The 17,172-nt window shown below is 33.0% G+C and overlaps 1 protein-coding gene across 6 annotated transcripts in view; it reads right to left on the minus strand.

Annotated features, from left to right (window-relative positions):
* LOC126811913 (synaptotagmin-7) overlaps nucleotides 1-17,172 on the minus strand; it is a 113,024-nt gene that overhangs the window by 49,994 nt on the left and 45,858 nt on the right. The window contains exon 1 of one of the 6 annotated variants that reach the window (XM_050537965.1): nucleotides 6,611-6,751. The exons of 4 other annotated variants lie outside the window; for them this stretch is intronic. The gene's annotated coding sequence lies outside the window, so the exon portion shown is untranslated. Of the gene's footprint in view, nucleotides 1-3,084; nucleotides 3,197-6,610; nucleotides 6,752-17,172 lie in introns of those variants that run through there. One more of the 6 variants, XM_050537966.1, reaches the window with a different exon arrangement.

Below are 17,172 nucleotides of genomic sequence, written 5' to 3' on the forward strand. Positions count from 1 at the left end.
AATAACTTTACATACATTCATATCAGTTGTTACATTAATATGTGCTTTTAGAACCATTTTTGTCTATTTCAAGGTTCCAAAAAATAGAGCTATACGCCTTTTAAAACCAACTGCTTTTTTTAATCATCTGTATAAAGATATAATCTTTAGGATAAACATGTACCCTTACCTAAATAAAACATGTATTCTTGTTTATTTAAGAATGCATTTTTTATAATCTACCACTAAGACAATCAAGCGAATCAAATAGCAAACGGATCAGTGAATAGGATTCCCTTGACTTCCACACAGTCTTGTAAATAATATAACATTATTCTCACTTCGATTATTATATATAGTTTATTTTTCATACCCACAATAAATCAATGTATAATACAATGGAAAATCATAGACTTTCAATGGATTCCAGAATAGTTGGGTGTTTCATTCAATAATTTGTGGTTATATGATTGACAGCTCATGGGAATCATCTGTTAAAAAAAACAAAACTTTAAGATCATGCGCTAGTCATATGGTTTCGATAACTCAGATTTTACTCAAAAACTGTCTCCAATATATTTTAGTAAACAAAACTGGGCAATTCTACAGACGTTTGTCAATATAGACATGTCAAAATATAAGTACAACGCCTGAAAGTCCATGGATAATAACAAGTGACGTATATTGGTGGCAAGTCATGTTTACACCAACAATGATTTGAGCTGACCAATCTCAAGTGATTAAAAATTGTCCATGATCTTGGTGTGTGGAAAAACAATGGATGTCTCTTGAAGGATGTAAGGAATGCTTTCTTTTGTTGATCGAATGACTAGAGTTTGTGAGATCAGTGAGCTACAAAAACATACTGAGGTCGACTTTGCGATTAAACAGAGCAAAAAGAAGTTGGCAGTGGATAATCCAAGAATTTACTCAGGCTTTGATATTTATAGTAAATGAACAGCCAGTAACGACAAATTGTATCCACTGAAAATGGATCGTCTCCTCAATCAAGTCACATGACAAACAAGGATGCTTAAGATAGACTTTACAGTTTAGGATAGTTTTCATCCAATTAAAATGTTTTGAGAGGGATTTGAAGCAAATTTTTGATAGATAAATTAGTTTGAACATTTATTTTTTTATCCAAATATACTCTTCAAAAAAAGTAGGGGCTTTTCAAAAACAATACAAAACTGCAGAAATGCACTGCTGTTTTTATTAGAGGTAACCAGTGTATGTTAATAACAGGCCAATTACCCACACATGAACATAAACAGTTCATATGGGCGGCTTATCTGACGACCCCATTTCACTCGCAAAGAGATACACCGTCAAAAGTGAAAATGGACATTTTTGATTTTTGTCTTAATAATGAGTAATTGCTTCACCAATCCTCAGAATTTCAGCAATTCGTCGTGGCAAGCTCCTAATCAACCATCCAATCACAATTTGGGGCAATCTGACCAATTCTTGCAGTGTCTCCCAATCAAATTAAACGTAACACACTGAAGCAAAGAGACGCTAAACAGTAAATCTTATGCAAGAACCGATAGGAAAGCAAACATGGATAGATAAACCAGCACGCAGTAGTTTTCATCAACCCGTCCTTGAAGTGTCAAATTTGACAATGAACCCCTCCCATGTGTATGGTGCTATTGTGTGTCGCACATGCAGCTCATTGGTTCTGTTGGGGCGATAAGTTCTTCATCTGTGCACATACTCTCAAAGCATGTCAAGTGTCCATGACTATCTATCACAAAAGTGAGGCTTTTTGCTTTAAATGCCATGTACTATTTTGGTAAAAAAAAAAAGTGGTTGCCAAGCAAGATATGCCCACAATCCCCACATGCTTTAACAACTTTTGCGTAGAAGGGAAGTGGCCATTTTGATGGAAAGTTTTGGTTCAATTATCACAACATTCAAGCTCAAGTGTAATATACGGTCCGATATGCGCAAATACCCAAGATGAAGTGAAATCTTTCAGATATAAACATATATTTTAAGTTTCATTAAAATCGGATAAAAATTGTGACATGTTGAGGGTCCACAATCTTGGTATTATGTAGTTTTACACTATTTGCGTACAGGTAGGGGCCATTTTGTCCGGCAGTTTTGGTCCAATTTATATGAAATTAGAAGTCAACCATCAATAGGGTGTAACAGTGATATATTAGAACGTTTTTTACAATGTGATAAAAATTGTGACCTCTAGAGAGACCACAGGAAGTTACGGTGCAATATGTGCAAATATTGACAGGAAACGAGATCTTTGGGTTATTAACATACATTTTAAGTTTCATCAGAATCGAATAAAAATTGTGACCTCTAGAGTGTCCACAAGCTAAAAACATGATTTTTCGTACAAACAGGGGCCATAATCCATGAAATTACGGTCCGATACATGCCAATATTGACAAGAATCGAGATCTGTGAGAGAAAAACCTATATTTCAAGTTTCATCAAAATCAGACAAGAATTGTGACCACAAACAAATTGTGGACGGTCGGACAGGGGCAACGACAATATATGTCCATAAGAAAACGTGGGCATATAATAAGTTGATGTCAATATAATCAATCTTCAATTAAATTTTACATTGATAGATATAGCTAGTGTTAAACATGCATTATATAAGAGCTACATCTACCTGTTGCAGGTCTTTCTTTTGGCTTTAAATGTTACATGTATATCAATTATTATTTAGAAATATATGCACATGACAAGCCTATAATCAACTTTCTAGACCATTAGATGGCCAAAATTAATGGATTTGAACACCAGTAAGATTTTAAAACTTAACAATAGAATTGATAATCAAGATTTAGTCTCAGTTGCAAAGTACATCTTCAAACGATTATAACTTCACCTAGAATAAACTAATTTGAATGAAATTTTCAATATATTCATTTTTCATTATTTATTTTTGAACTATTATAGCAAGAACTTAAGAAGAGCCAGCTCTTTTTCTAAATCTAACATAATGCATCTTTAAGATATTGATTTTGTGTTCCATTATGTCGAAAAAATACAAGTAAGCCAACTTCCACATAATCTTTCAAAACAAAAATTGTAAAATTGCTTTTAAAAATATATTAAATCCATTACCTTATATTCCCAAAAGAATATTAACAATGATCACCATTTAGACATAACTTAGATTTCGATGCCTAAAAAAAGTTAATTCCAATTGCTCAAAAACTATTCACTAAAGGTTTCATATAACCTTGTCAATTATTCCAAGGCTTAAACTAGTTAAATCATATTTCATCTAAATCTAGTCCCATTGTGACTTATTGTATGTATGTTCTCTTTATAAATCTCCCTGCAAATTTACATACAATTACCAATACAACATCGAAAATAACACCATTATCCTCTTAAGGATTAATTGTTACAATAATTAAACACTATTATGTGATGATTCATCATAGATTTCCATAGAATTCTACAGCTTTGTTCATCCTCGAAACTTTTTATAAATTGGCATTCTCAGGTTTACTGGCATCACAACTGATAGCTCGGTCGAAGTTTTTACAAGTATTCATTATAAATAGAATTGGAAAAAAAGAATCATCATAAATGTAAAATACTGAGGCTTTTATATGATATTCCACTTTTTCAGAACAATAATTGCAAGATGTGTTATTTAATACTAATGTAATTTCCAGCAACACATACAAAAATGTAATAATACAATTTCAGAAGGACAGCAAATTCTACTAGAGCACAAAGCATAATCAGGGTGATATTACAAAATAGTATTCACGCTCAATGTTTAGTGTAAAATAACAAGGTTCAGGAACATTAAAGGTGAAATGGCACACTCAGTATGCATAAGATCATTTTTGTTGGTCAATAATAATTGCGAAGCAGTTGAAGACTGTTCACTATGAAAGACGTGTTGGGTGAAATAGTCCTTGGGATGTCATATAGTACTCAACATTTAGGATTTATATCAAGTCTACAATATAGCAAGTAGTGGGAATCCTCATTGGGAGCAATGCATGTCATTTGCTAGAGGAGTCTTCCTAGGTGTTTTAATCTCAAGAGGGTGAATAGTCCTTGATATGATGACTTACATATGGGACTAAACTCAGAAACCACAACTGACACAGCAACATACCAGCTAAAAATTACCAAATAAATTAACCAGCAGTTGCAAGCCAAGATACGCCCACATTTTGAAAGAGACTGATTAGAGAACAAGCTAACAAAAAAGTGTTTGTTATTGTCTGAAATGCACGAATATCAAAATCGGATAAAAGTTGCAACTTCTAGCGGGTCCACATTGGCGTTACATACTTTTACACTATTTGTCCAGCAGTTTGGGTCAGATTTTTATAAAATTCGAAATTCATTGATGTGTAACGATCATATATTTAAACATTTATTAAAATTGAATAAAAATTGTGACTTCTAGAGTGTCCACAAGCTAAAACTGCAATTTTTCAAACAATCAGGGGCCACAGTCCAGCAAGTTACGATTCGATTATGTGCGATTATCGAAAGGAATCAAGATTTTTGTGATATAAACATAATTCTACATCAAAATCGGATCAAAATTGTGGCCTCTTATCTGGAGAGCATGCGCAATAAATACTATCGGTGTAGACTGGAATAACCAGTCGCTAGAGATTGCCATTCGATTGAGACTTCTAGCGTATTTCGCCGAACATAACTGCTTTGAAATTAGAGTAAAAACGGAAACGATTGAATGTAAATTAGCTTATTTACATTCATATTACATTATTATATACTTTGCGATCCATTTGTGTCAATTTGTAGGTCCAAAATATTAGCGATTTAGCTCCTTTAAATCGGATAAAAATTGTGAACTCAAGCTAAAAACGTGATTTTTTGTACAATCATGAGCGATAATTCAGAAAGTTACGATCCGATATGCGCGCATATCAAAAAGATCCAAGATCTTTGGGTTATAAACATGTATTTCAAGTTTCATCAAAATCGGACAAAATTGTGACCTCTAGAGGGTCCACAACCTTGATATACCATATTTTACACTGTTTGCATACGAGGGGCGGCCATTTTATCTGGCAGTTTTGGTCCGATTTTCAGGAAATTCCAACTCAACCGTCATTAAGGTGTAACGGTGATATATTCAAACGTTTTTTTTAAATCCGAATAAAATTGTGACCTCCATAGGTCCACAAGCTAAAAATTCACGAAATTCGAACTCAACCAACATTACGGTGTAACGGTGATATATTCACACCTTTTTTAAATTGGATAATAATTGTGACCTCTAAAGAGACCACAAGCTAAAAATGTGGGCGTATAAAAATGGCAAACTTAGGCTCGACTTAAAAGATCTTCAATGATAGTTTACACAATGGCCTAGTGACAAACACAAGGCTTAATTAAATGCAGATTCAATTCCAGAAGATGAATTACCATTCTTACCATCTTGTCCCTCTGCAAATGCGCAAGTCCTAGCATTATGGCCGATCTGAGAAACATCCACCAATAATAACTGAATCATTAGGCAGTTATAATGTAAAATAAACAATACTCAACAGAAAGCTCCGTAAAATTGTCTGAGCAACACATACACAATGCAGTTACAATTTGTAGAGAGAAACAAAAATTGTATCTGAAACAAAAGAATGCTCAACATCAACATCCATAACATTAATAGACTTTCTAATCCTACTTCTTCATTGAAGTTATTTTGTGACCAACATATGTTACACCTTTATTTGAGTAATTTACTCGTGCGTAGGGGTCTTTATAGCAGTTGGAGGAAAACAGAGACCCAAAACACTTTAGACTACCCAGCCCCACCCCCACCTTTTCCTCTTTCAATATCTCCAACTTACCATGAATGTATAAATAACAACTATGAATAATTTATTAGCCCTGAGGCTATTGAGCTGAAATATCATTAGGCCTACCTTCAAATAGTCTATTACCATGATTACAATATCTAATAGACATTTCATTAACTTATAATTATGAGAACTAGTACTACCAATTATACCTAGGTAACATAACTAAAATGATTTGTAGTATAATGTCAAAGTTTAAATTATCATACACCCTACCCAAAATGATCGAAGAGCAACTAAGTAATTCTGAAAGTTTTAGTATGAAATTTAAATGTTGTTCTTTGAAACAAGGATTTAGTTTTGGATCAACTGAACAATTTTGTTCAAATTTCACTGTTTATAATTACAGTAGCAATTCATTTTTTGAAATTGCTTCAATTTTTACATAATTTACAATTTTGGATACCATCTAGTAATCTACATTAATCAGAAGCTTGAGGTAGTAATTACCTTCCAGTCTCTTCCTAAAAAAAAAAATAAAAAATATGGAACTTTTTGTCCTGTATCTTACAAATTCTATCTCTTACCCTATTTGAATATTTTTGGAGAAGCCAATGAGTGCAAAGTACATTCTATGTTGTTATCTACATTTATATGATTTGAGAAATATATTTTAACAACCCAATACCTTTCAACTAACTCTCTGTTTCTCAAATAATCACATGTACAATAGTAAATTCAGCATGGTTGATGAATCAATAGCCATGAATTGACAATTCATTATCATTTCTAAAAATAAAACAATTGTCAAATTCAAAACAGAAGTAAAAATTTTATAAATATACCTATTAAGGTCTGCTATCATCCCAAATTTAACATATAAATATTATATCGTTCTGGAGGGTAAGTAGTACGCACTTTGAAATATTCCTGAACTTTAGTAGAATAGGACTATTGCCCTCTCTTTTTACAGTTGTAGAATAGTCATCAATCGACCACTGCCAACTCTAATGACCATCTGTATTGTAGACAGTAGCTAAATGATGTTTAGTGAGTAAACATTATTTCAGGCAAATCATGCTATCTGTTGAATAGTTCATGTGTAGAATACAGTCCAGAACAATACTATAACATATCGAATCAATCCAATTGAAGCTTTTACTGAAATTAACCATGTGTGCACATTAATAGTTCCGCCTGTAGGCAACAATAACTTGTTTATCTAACTTAAAACCCTTTTTCAGAGTCACTGTTACAAATTGATTGAATTTCAATCGCCAAAAAAGTTGTCTTGAAACTCATTTGCAGACATTAACTATTCAGCCATTCATAGGAATGAGATCTGAATGTGCGTTCAATGTATTTTTCCAGTGACATTAAATCATGTTAGAGTAACACTAAGTTTTGTGAATTGTGGTTGATCACTCCAATATGTGGTGTTATACTGAGTATTTCATATAATGTAGTAAGAAATTGTCTCCCATTGAGACCAGACAATCAACTTGTTGAAGGCTTGAAAAGTTGCCATTTACGATGTACACAGTGGTCTCTTACAGAGATTAATGGGTACAATGCTAAGCTTCTCAATTATTTAAAGACCTATTACAATTGAAAATTACAGCAAGTGTGTGAATTTGGTAAATAATTAATTTAAATGGGTGTAAGTAAAATAGAATGTAGCAATGGCCAACATTTAGGGAGCTTAACTAGGTGGGTTTCAGAAACAGGTGCCAATAAATTGGAATGTTTTATGTACATTTCTAACATGTCAAGAGACTTGCAGGCTTTACACAGCATAAATGTCTATTTTGTTGTGATGAATCCAGTATGCAATTTTCTTAAAAATGTAACATGGACAATACATAATAGTCTTCTCCATCACTCAAATAAGTTTTTCTTATCCAAATATATGTTTATTGGATATTTACATGTATCTAGCATTTTTGTTGTTAATCATCAACAATTTACCAGGTGGATATTACCCGATTTTACCTTCTATCAAGTAGCTTTAACATTAAAGCCTGGCGCACACTACAGGACGACATATAGGCAATTTCAGTCGCCAACAATGAAAAATAAAAAAATCGAATAGTGTGCGCACATGACGCTATAGCGCTTTTCATCACGGCGATGGTCGCTGATACCAGACATGTTTGATATGATCAACCAAGTCGTCGCTTCGTCAGCAACAAATCGTGTAATTTGCTGACCTCGGCAAACAAGTTAAGTGACAACCAAGGAAATAAATTCACCTATTAAACCAATCATTTTTGGTTATTCTTCTCATGCGACGTAACCACACACAAGGTTTCTCAGAATTTTTTTCTGTTGCATATATAAGTGGCTCGGGTATAATTTAATTTATGCCTAACTGACTAATTGAAATTAAGTTTGCAATTCTGGCACTTGTTAAATGTGTGAACTGTCAAATACATATGGTAGGCCGAGTTGATTGTTCCGTCTTTATAGCAATATACTCAATAATAATATAGTCCTAGGATTCATAGATGGTAATTAGAATGGGCATTTTTTTTTCCAGTACCTGTAGCGCGAAAACGGAGGGTGACAGTCAATTGCTCTTTTGGGCTTATTGGTTGTCACATCTTGGTTTGTAATGAAAGGGCTAATTATATTTAGGATACTCTCGAATATTTTTCCACTCATCCTCAAGTAGCCTGTTTTCAATACATACAAGAGTCGCCCAATCTGAGCTTGTTACTTAGAATACTACAAACACACTGTGCTCTACTGGCGTTGTATTAAGAGGACTAAGCCGCCGCCTGGTCATCATTTATGAAACAATATAAATTGAAGTATTCAACGCGATGACGACTAAAATGCTTTAAGAGATGTCACTTGACGAAGCACGTGGCTGTTTTTTTTTTGTGATCGCCAAAGTGGCTGTTTGGTGAGCTCACTCCACTTACATTATGGCGATATTTGTTTCCAAACTCGTTGCTTAAGTTGTCGCATAGTGTGCGGCAGGCTTTAAAACTATTGCTTCAATTAGCTTTAACGTTTAAGAATGGTGTCATGCACACAGCTTAAAGAATGGTGCCATGGATGAGGCAGGTTAAGCCTTACAATTGCATAGTACTGTTTCCAGTACACCTGATGCAATTCTATCATTAGTTCACACAGCTAACAAATTCTGCTGTACTTTTGTATTCATATGGAATATGAAATATATTTTAATAAGTTATATAATGTGATGTCCCTCAGAATGTTCAAACCTGATAGACAAGGGCACTGCTGAGATTGTGTTGTGTCAGTATTGTAATACCACTTTATCTTCAGGATAGCATTTATGAATACTTGTCAAGCTTTAAGAAAATATCAATACAACTTATGATATAGTCACACTATAACACATTATATAAATATTCAATCTAAAATCTTGTTTTCATGTCCATTGTCCAAGTAAATAGTGTTATCTAGCGGCAGGGATTGTGAAATAAAACAATATTTAGTTAGCTTTGCGATAAACAATATAGTAATAGTATTACTGGTATATTCATATAATAATATATATATTTAGAATCATGAATAATACCATCCATTCTTACAACAGGGCTTTTAATTCTGTAATTCAATTGTGAAACAAATTCTGTAGATTTAAGAAAGCAAGAATAGTAAGCTTATTATGATATTAAAAATACTTCTGTGATGGAAATGGAAATTGACAAAAGGAACAACCAGAATGAGCTCCTCCAATAAACATGCCCCTCATCTACTAGTTCCTTTTTCTTCAAATTTTAGGTTAGAGTTTTCCAGAAAAATATTATTTTAGTCAAATAAATTTAAGTATGAAATTGTTGACAATCAGATTTGAGTTTGGACAATGAATTTGAGTAGCTGATTTCCAAGTCACATTAATAACAATGATAATAACCTTACTTTGGATTGGTGTTTTTGGTAATATAACAAATGAAATGAAATATCAGAGACTTTTTAATTTGAAAGGTGAATGTTACACCAACTTCAACACATACATAAGTAAACCTTTAAAGGCACTACATGTATGTGATTTCGGTCAAAATAAACTATTGGAATTTGGTTTAATCTAATCAAGAAATCATATTCAATCAAAAGTTAAAATTTCCACCAAAGGCTAAATCAAAGAGGTCTGGCCATTTTAAATGAGAACAATGAGTAGCAATTATCATTATCAGGTAATCAAAGTATGACTAATTAATCAATCACATTCTGTTATTAACATGTGTAATATAAGCTCTGGCAATTAAATCATGAGGTTTCAATAATCATTATTGTTTCTATGGTAACTCCTACAAACAAACAGAATATTAGAATTAAGAACTTTAATATAAACTTTTAGTCTGTAAGATTATAAAGGAAAGTATGAAATCAATGTTTTATTTGCTGTACTTTAATCTAATTCCATGTAAAATGAAATTTTTACAAAGAAATTCCAGCAACTACAACATATTGGCACCAAAACAGTGCAAATAATTATACATGTCACTTTATATTTCAATAAGGTTATGACTATTGATCCATCACAGCAATTTTAAAAAAATACTATCTACCCACTTTCAAGTTTTCAAGGAAAAGGACTTTGCATAAAATTGATAGTAATTTCCTCCTTATCACTAACCAAACAATAATGCAGCAAGTTGAAAAATAAATTCCAAAAACAAGAAGAGCATTTACAGGTTTTATGTGGCATGACAGGGGCAATAACTCTGTGAAAAATTGTTGTGCAGCCCCTAATTAAAAAAAAAATAATTCACTTTTTCCAGTGGTGCATACATAACCAAACAATTACAAATTTACAATATGTCTGCCTTAATATGACCAAATCATTGTGTTAAAAGAATGTCTACTAACCACATTTCTTCCTTTCAATAACTTTATTTCCTTCCTTGACCTTGTCACTTATAATAATGAATATAATGAAGCTGATATCAGATATTGATCTTCCAAAGAAAGAAAGCTAATAACATCTCCATTTATTGTTTTTGCTGCCATTGTATATTTTTTTACAGTCCGAGTCAAGATTATATGACCAACATAAGTCATACCAGTTCTACATATTATAAACCTATGTTACATTTCCCATTTTGATAAACATATCTTTGCCAACATTATGTATTTCAAATATATTCTATTTTCCTAATTATTTTTCCTGTAAGATAATGTTGAATTAAACGGACACTGGCATGAGTGACATATTGTCCTTGTAAAAACATATAAAGTTAAACACTTTACAATCCAATGTCAACTGGCCCTTGGGCTACAGAATCTTCTTGCCTAAATTTAGGAGAGACTTATTAACCATATGTGACCCCGATAAAATTATTTCTGGTCTTATTAAATTAAAATTGAATCCAAGTAACTTCTATGTGATTTATTAAACATAGATAATTCAACAAATATTTACCAGAAAGAGAGAGATCCGATCTGTTCTAAATCATAGCTCACTCTTCATTTGACATACAATTCTACATTCATATTTCCCCCGGGCTCCCAAAAATCTTACTAATATGCATAGAATTCATGAAATAATGAAAGCAATAAAAAATATATACAGATTGATATCTAGGTCCACTATAATCCAGGTAAGGTGTATTAGAATGAATAAGTACTTAAAACTAAGTTCAAGAACAATAACCTATATACACATCTTAATAAAACACTTTCAATATAAGTATGTATTTTAATAAGATTTAAAGGATCCCCGCTCAACAGAATCACAACAGACTTGGTAGAAATTAAAGATTGTTTAATAAGACAACGTTTCGGGTGCAATACCCTTTATCAAGATTAGTATATAATGATTCTGTGACGCCTTATATACAATAATGGTGGTGACGTCACAGGATTTTTAAATTTAATTTATGTATACAGATTGTTAAAAAAAGATAGAAAGGATCGTTAAATTTAATTTATGTACAGATTGTTAAAAAAGATAGAAAGGATCGTTAAATTTAATGGAAATCAATTAAAGTATATGATTATATGTACAATAATTTTGGTGATATCAATAAAAAGACTGAGAAAGATTTAAAAAATTATAAAAGAGAGAAATTTAATTACTAATAGTGTTTAAAGATAGATTATAATAGTTAGATGATTTAAGAAAGATGGAGGTTGATTGTTTCAAAGATGGCTGTTTCATCTTCTTCGGCGTTGGCGGGATATATTGATGGAATGGAGATATTGGAGGATGGTTCTTCGACTGGTCTTGTGATGAAGGTCCTATTTTCCCGGGTATTTTACCCGAAACTTTGTCTTATTAAACAATCTTCAATTTCTACCAAATCTGTTGTGATTCTGTTGAGCTGGGATCCTTTAAATCTTATTATTCTACTACTTCGCCCTGCTGATATAATCTTCTTGTGGTACAGTCTCCACGCAGATGTATCAGCCTGTACAGAGTGTTGCCATCCCCTTTCCTGTTTAAAGTATGTATTTTATATATAATTGTATTGGTTCATTATCAACTACTGTAGGTAGGATTCGTCCATTTCAAGTACTTGCTTTTCAGATATAAATACACTGTACATCACTACCGAACATATTAATTAGCACTGCACTGATTTGTCAATACACTTGTGAAATTTCTGTAATATCTAATAACTGAATTCTGCACTTGGAATAATGTTGGTCTTCCTTATAATTGGTGGTTTGGTTTGTAACACTGTGCGACTTTCAGGGAATGTAGCTCATCGACATGCGTTCTCTAAGTATCAGAAATGAATACAGATTCTTGGAATGGATCTTCAACACTTTATTTCCTGTACTTTTTGAGCATCCTTCTTGGCAAAAAATTCTAGCTGTCGCTGTCTATCCTGCTGTCTTTTGGCAAAAGAATGATATTTCTTTTCCGGATTGGGTAATGAATTTTCTGAGAAGCCCCATTTAAAGCTAATTTCTCTAGAACCCCTATTCTGTTTGAGACTCCAAGACACTGGTAGTTGATTTACATTTCTTATTGCTGCTACAGCTGCTGAAGGAAGAATAAAGTTGATATCCATCCTTTCTTCTTCAAAATGTTTACAGTTTATCTTGCTTAGCTGTACCGGAATCAAGAGTAGACAATTTTGTATACTCTGCCCGCTTTCTCCACCATATAACACTGTACGATTTTTCAGGGAATGTAGCTCGTCGACATGTGTTTTCTAAGTATCAGAAACGAATACAGATTCTTGAAATTAACAGCAACAATTTAACAACTTATAATTTCCTATATATCGGACCTACAATTAGTATATAGGTTCCCTAAGCTGGTCTCTCCAACTAATGAATCATTTTAAATACATATTAAGTCTTAAGACATTTAAAACAATAGTTAGAAGGTACTTAACAGATCAGCCATTTTAGTTGCCAGCCCATCATAATTTAAATTGACTGACAGATTACCGGTAATTGCTGTCTACCTCTAATGACTAACCAAGCATCAATGAATATTAAGATATAGATCCGAAATAAAAAAAAAAAACTGAATTAAAAAATAACATATGACCTAGACATTGGTCATAGTTTTTCAGATGTCACATGTTAGTACACGAGAATTATCTGAGCTAGCTTCATATTTCCAGTTTCTCGAAGTGAGCTAAACGGATTCTCCAGTTGCTCTTGTTTATACTGGTGTCACAGACGAACTTCAGATTATTGGACTTGAATTCAGGGCCGTATCTAGCGGGGGTTCGTTTGCCCTGATCCAAACTTTCTTATATCACATACGTGGAGGCTATGGCGCCCCACCACTCTGCTGCACCCCCACTTTTAAAATCCTGCTTGAATTGATAGTATGCTGCAGTTGATTTATGACGTAGATCTGTAAAAATAGCTCATAAAACAACATACAATTTATCTGCAGGATTGTTTTTCTTTCTAATATATAAACAAGCCAACAGTGAGGCTGATGTCCCCTGCCGAAATCCCAAAATAAACAGATGACACACATTAATTAATCGCATATTTATTTTTTTTCAAAAGTAACAAGCAATCAAACTATACACTAAGTTTCATCACTCTAAGCTCTGCTTAGCTTCAGCTCGAAATGTTAATCATTGAACTCAGTCAAGACATTCACCTAATGAACATCTACATCAAGTCTAAACATTCTACCTCAATTAAAATTAGAACTAAAGTTATTGTGTCTCATGTATATCAACCAATCAAATTGCTTATCTCTGCTTACCCTAAGCCGAAAATGCTCATCTTCGAACTCCATCAAAACATTGACCTAATAAACATCTATACCAAGTTTGAACATTGTAGCTCAATTAGAAAGAGAGTTATTGTGTCCGAAAAAGTGTGACGGACAGACAGACGGACGGACAGACAGAAAGACAGACGGCTGAACCCATTTTAATAGTCCCCTGCTTTCTTCGAAAAGCGGGGGACAATTAACTATAAAGTTAATATACATCTTCATTTTACGGTGTTTCATTTATTATCATTTACAATCATATTGTTTTCTAGTTTTGCTTGAATTGTAATATGCTTTATTTGGGTCACTACTGAACAAATAGTTTGTAGATCATTTTGTAAATACAGGACATCCATACATTGAAAATGAAGACACTCGGAATTATACATGTCTTTGTTGTTTTTTTGCTTTTTTTCTATACTTAACGAAATATATATGTTATGTCGTTTCTTATCAATAGCACATCAAATTAGAATGTGTTGTACTTACTATTTCTACTAGGTAAAGCTTTACAAACCCTTCAGACTTCTATCATTCCTGGTCTGACTTTTCTTCATTCCTGTTTTTCATCATTTCTGTAAGTCGGACTCTATGTTGCTCTAGTCTTCCTTCAGCTACATCCAAGTATTGGAGGTACTTGCTTTGGCAATGTCGTTCAGGTAACCAAAAGCCGGCATATCTCTCACGTGACCATGTTATTTCTGGTCTTATTAAATTAAAATTGAATCCAAGTAACTTCTATGTGATTTATTAAACATAGATAATTCAACAAATATTTACAAGTAAGAGAGAGATCCGATCCGTTCTAAATCATTAAGCTCACTCTTCATTTGACATACAATTCTACAAAATATATATAGACAATTATGACACATTGACAATTAAACTATAAAATATTGCTTCTAAGTTGAAATCTAAAACAATAGTTTGTTTTGTAGAGAGTTTGGTCTATGTCCAATTATTAATCCCTCCATTGTTAGATTTCAGTGCTTAGTCAAAATTATATCTGATGTAATAGCCACTGGCTTGATTAATAAGTCTCTCCTAAATTTAGGAAGAAGAAGAAGAAGAAGAATTGTTTTATTAATGTGTCACACATTGTACAATAGCAATAAAAACACAATTTGAGAAAAAACAAAAAAATTTAAGTGTACAAAGTCCGGCCTTTAAGGCCTATGAGACACAACAAGCATGATTTTAATCATCTACATTCAAAGATAAAAAATAAATACATGTAGTAACAAAGATAACATTTTACTATTACATGTTCTTTAGTATGTTAGCAATCACAATATAAATCATTTAGAATAAGAACAGATTAATAAGTAACTAAAAACAAATAGGCATTCATATAAAATAATAGTAATCAAAATGTCATCATGTTAAAATATTTTCAATGATAAAACATTTTTTTAACAGTGGCAGCTAGGATTTTTACCAGGTGCGAATTGGTCATTAGGAAACATAGCTGGTGAGTTGGCGTCAGTGTTGGGAAATGTGGGTTTATGGTGGCTGCAGCGTTCCATAGCTTTCGTCTCAGGTCAAAGTAGCAATCACATGTACACAAGAAGTGAGTCTCATCCTCTATATTTGACATGTGGCAATAATTACATTTTCTGTCTTTTAATAATGTCACTGGTCTTACAAAGCGTCCAGTTTCTATTGCTAAGGGCAATGACCCACAACGTAATTTTGCTAAAACACTACGTTGCGATCTGTCGAGTATACATTTTACATAAGGTTCCACATACAATGAGTGCTTAAATAGCCTATATGTTCTTCATTTGTTACCATTAATTAACCCCTTATTATTTTGGTGTTTTACTTCCCACGCCTAAGAAAAAACGACAGGCTCTATTCTGGACGTTATTAACGCATCTAAATTCTCTAGTGCCCCAAAGAATTGCCGATCCATAGGATAAGATGGGTTGGACTAAATTAGTATACAGAGTATTTATAGTACACAGAGCTCTGTTAGCAGATTTAGCTATCTCTTTTGCAGTGTAAATAAGGTCAACTGATTCGTGTAACCATAACCCCAAGTACTTATAGGCATGTGAGTAATCTATGGTACAAGTAAAGTTTCTACATGACCTGCTGGTTGAATTAGGGTGATAGTGAACGATTTTCGTTTTTGAAATATTGATTTGGATTCGCCATTTACCACATCAATTTGCAACACAGTCCAGCATACACTGCAGCGAGTCCTCGCCTGGGGCTAAAAGAGCTATACGTCATCTGCATATAATAATAGAGAATAAAGTAGGGGATAGGATGCAGCCTTGTTTTACACCACTGTGAACTTCAAATTTATCAGTTAGATACCCGTTTACGTTGATAACAGATCGATTATTTTCATACAGAGATATTATATTATTATAGAACTTTCCTTTCACACCCAGCTTCATTATTTTGTACCATAGACAGTCTCTATGAATTCGATCGAAAGCCTTCAAGGCATCAATATAACATATAAATGTGCTCTTTTTGGATACCTTCTGTTATTTTACAATATAGTGTACAGAGTATAGATATGCTCTAATGTGCTCCTCTCTTTGTGGAACCCATTCTGCTCATCAGCAAGAAGGTTGTTTGCTTCTAGCCATTTGGAGAAACGAGAGTTTAGGGATTGAGATTAGGGATATGCCTCGATATCCAAGGGGGTTGCAGGGGTCAGTGTCTGGTTTACTGATGGGTTTATATATACTCTTTTTCCATAAGTCGGGAGTAACATGATTTTCAAAACAAAACTTGAAAAGACTATAACAAAATATCAATACAATGACTATTTTTAAGAGCTTCAGCAGGGAGACTATAAATGCCTGTGGCCTTACCACGTTTTGCTTTGTTGAATGTAGAGATTACATCATCCCGTCGAATTGGTGCGTTTAGATCACTACAGTCTATACCATATTGTGACACATTATTATTATTGGAAACAGATAAATCATTTTGAATAAATGCTAAGTGGTTATCATCAAATAACATATCATTTCTACAGTTATATAATAATTCATAGTCGGTTTTCCATCTCTCTAAAACATTTAATTTATCACGAATAACGCCTTCATCTGTAACACTTTCCCATGGGATTGAGCCTTGTCTATCCTTCGATATGCCTATTTTATCACCTTCCAGAAGTCACGTGAGTCAATGGTTTTACATTTATCTAATAATTTATCGAATGACTTTCTTTCTGTAATAAAAGTTTGTTTCAAGGTTTTCTTC

This window comes from Patella vulgata, chromosome 2 (genome assembly GCF_932274485.2).
Source record: "Patella vulgata chromosome 2, xgPatVulg1.2, whole genome shotgun sequence".
NCBI lineage: Eukaryota > Metazoa > Mollusca > Gastropoda > Patellidae > Patella > Patella vulgata.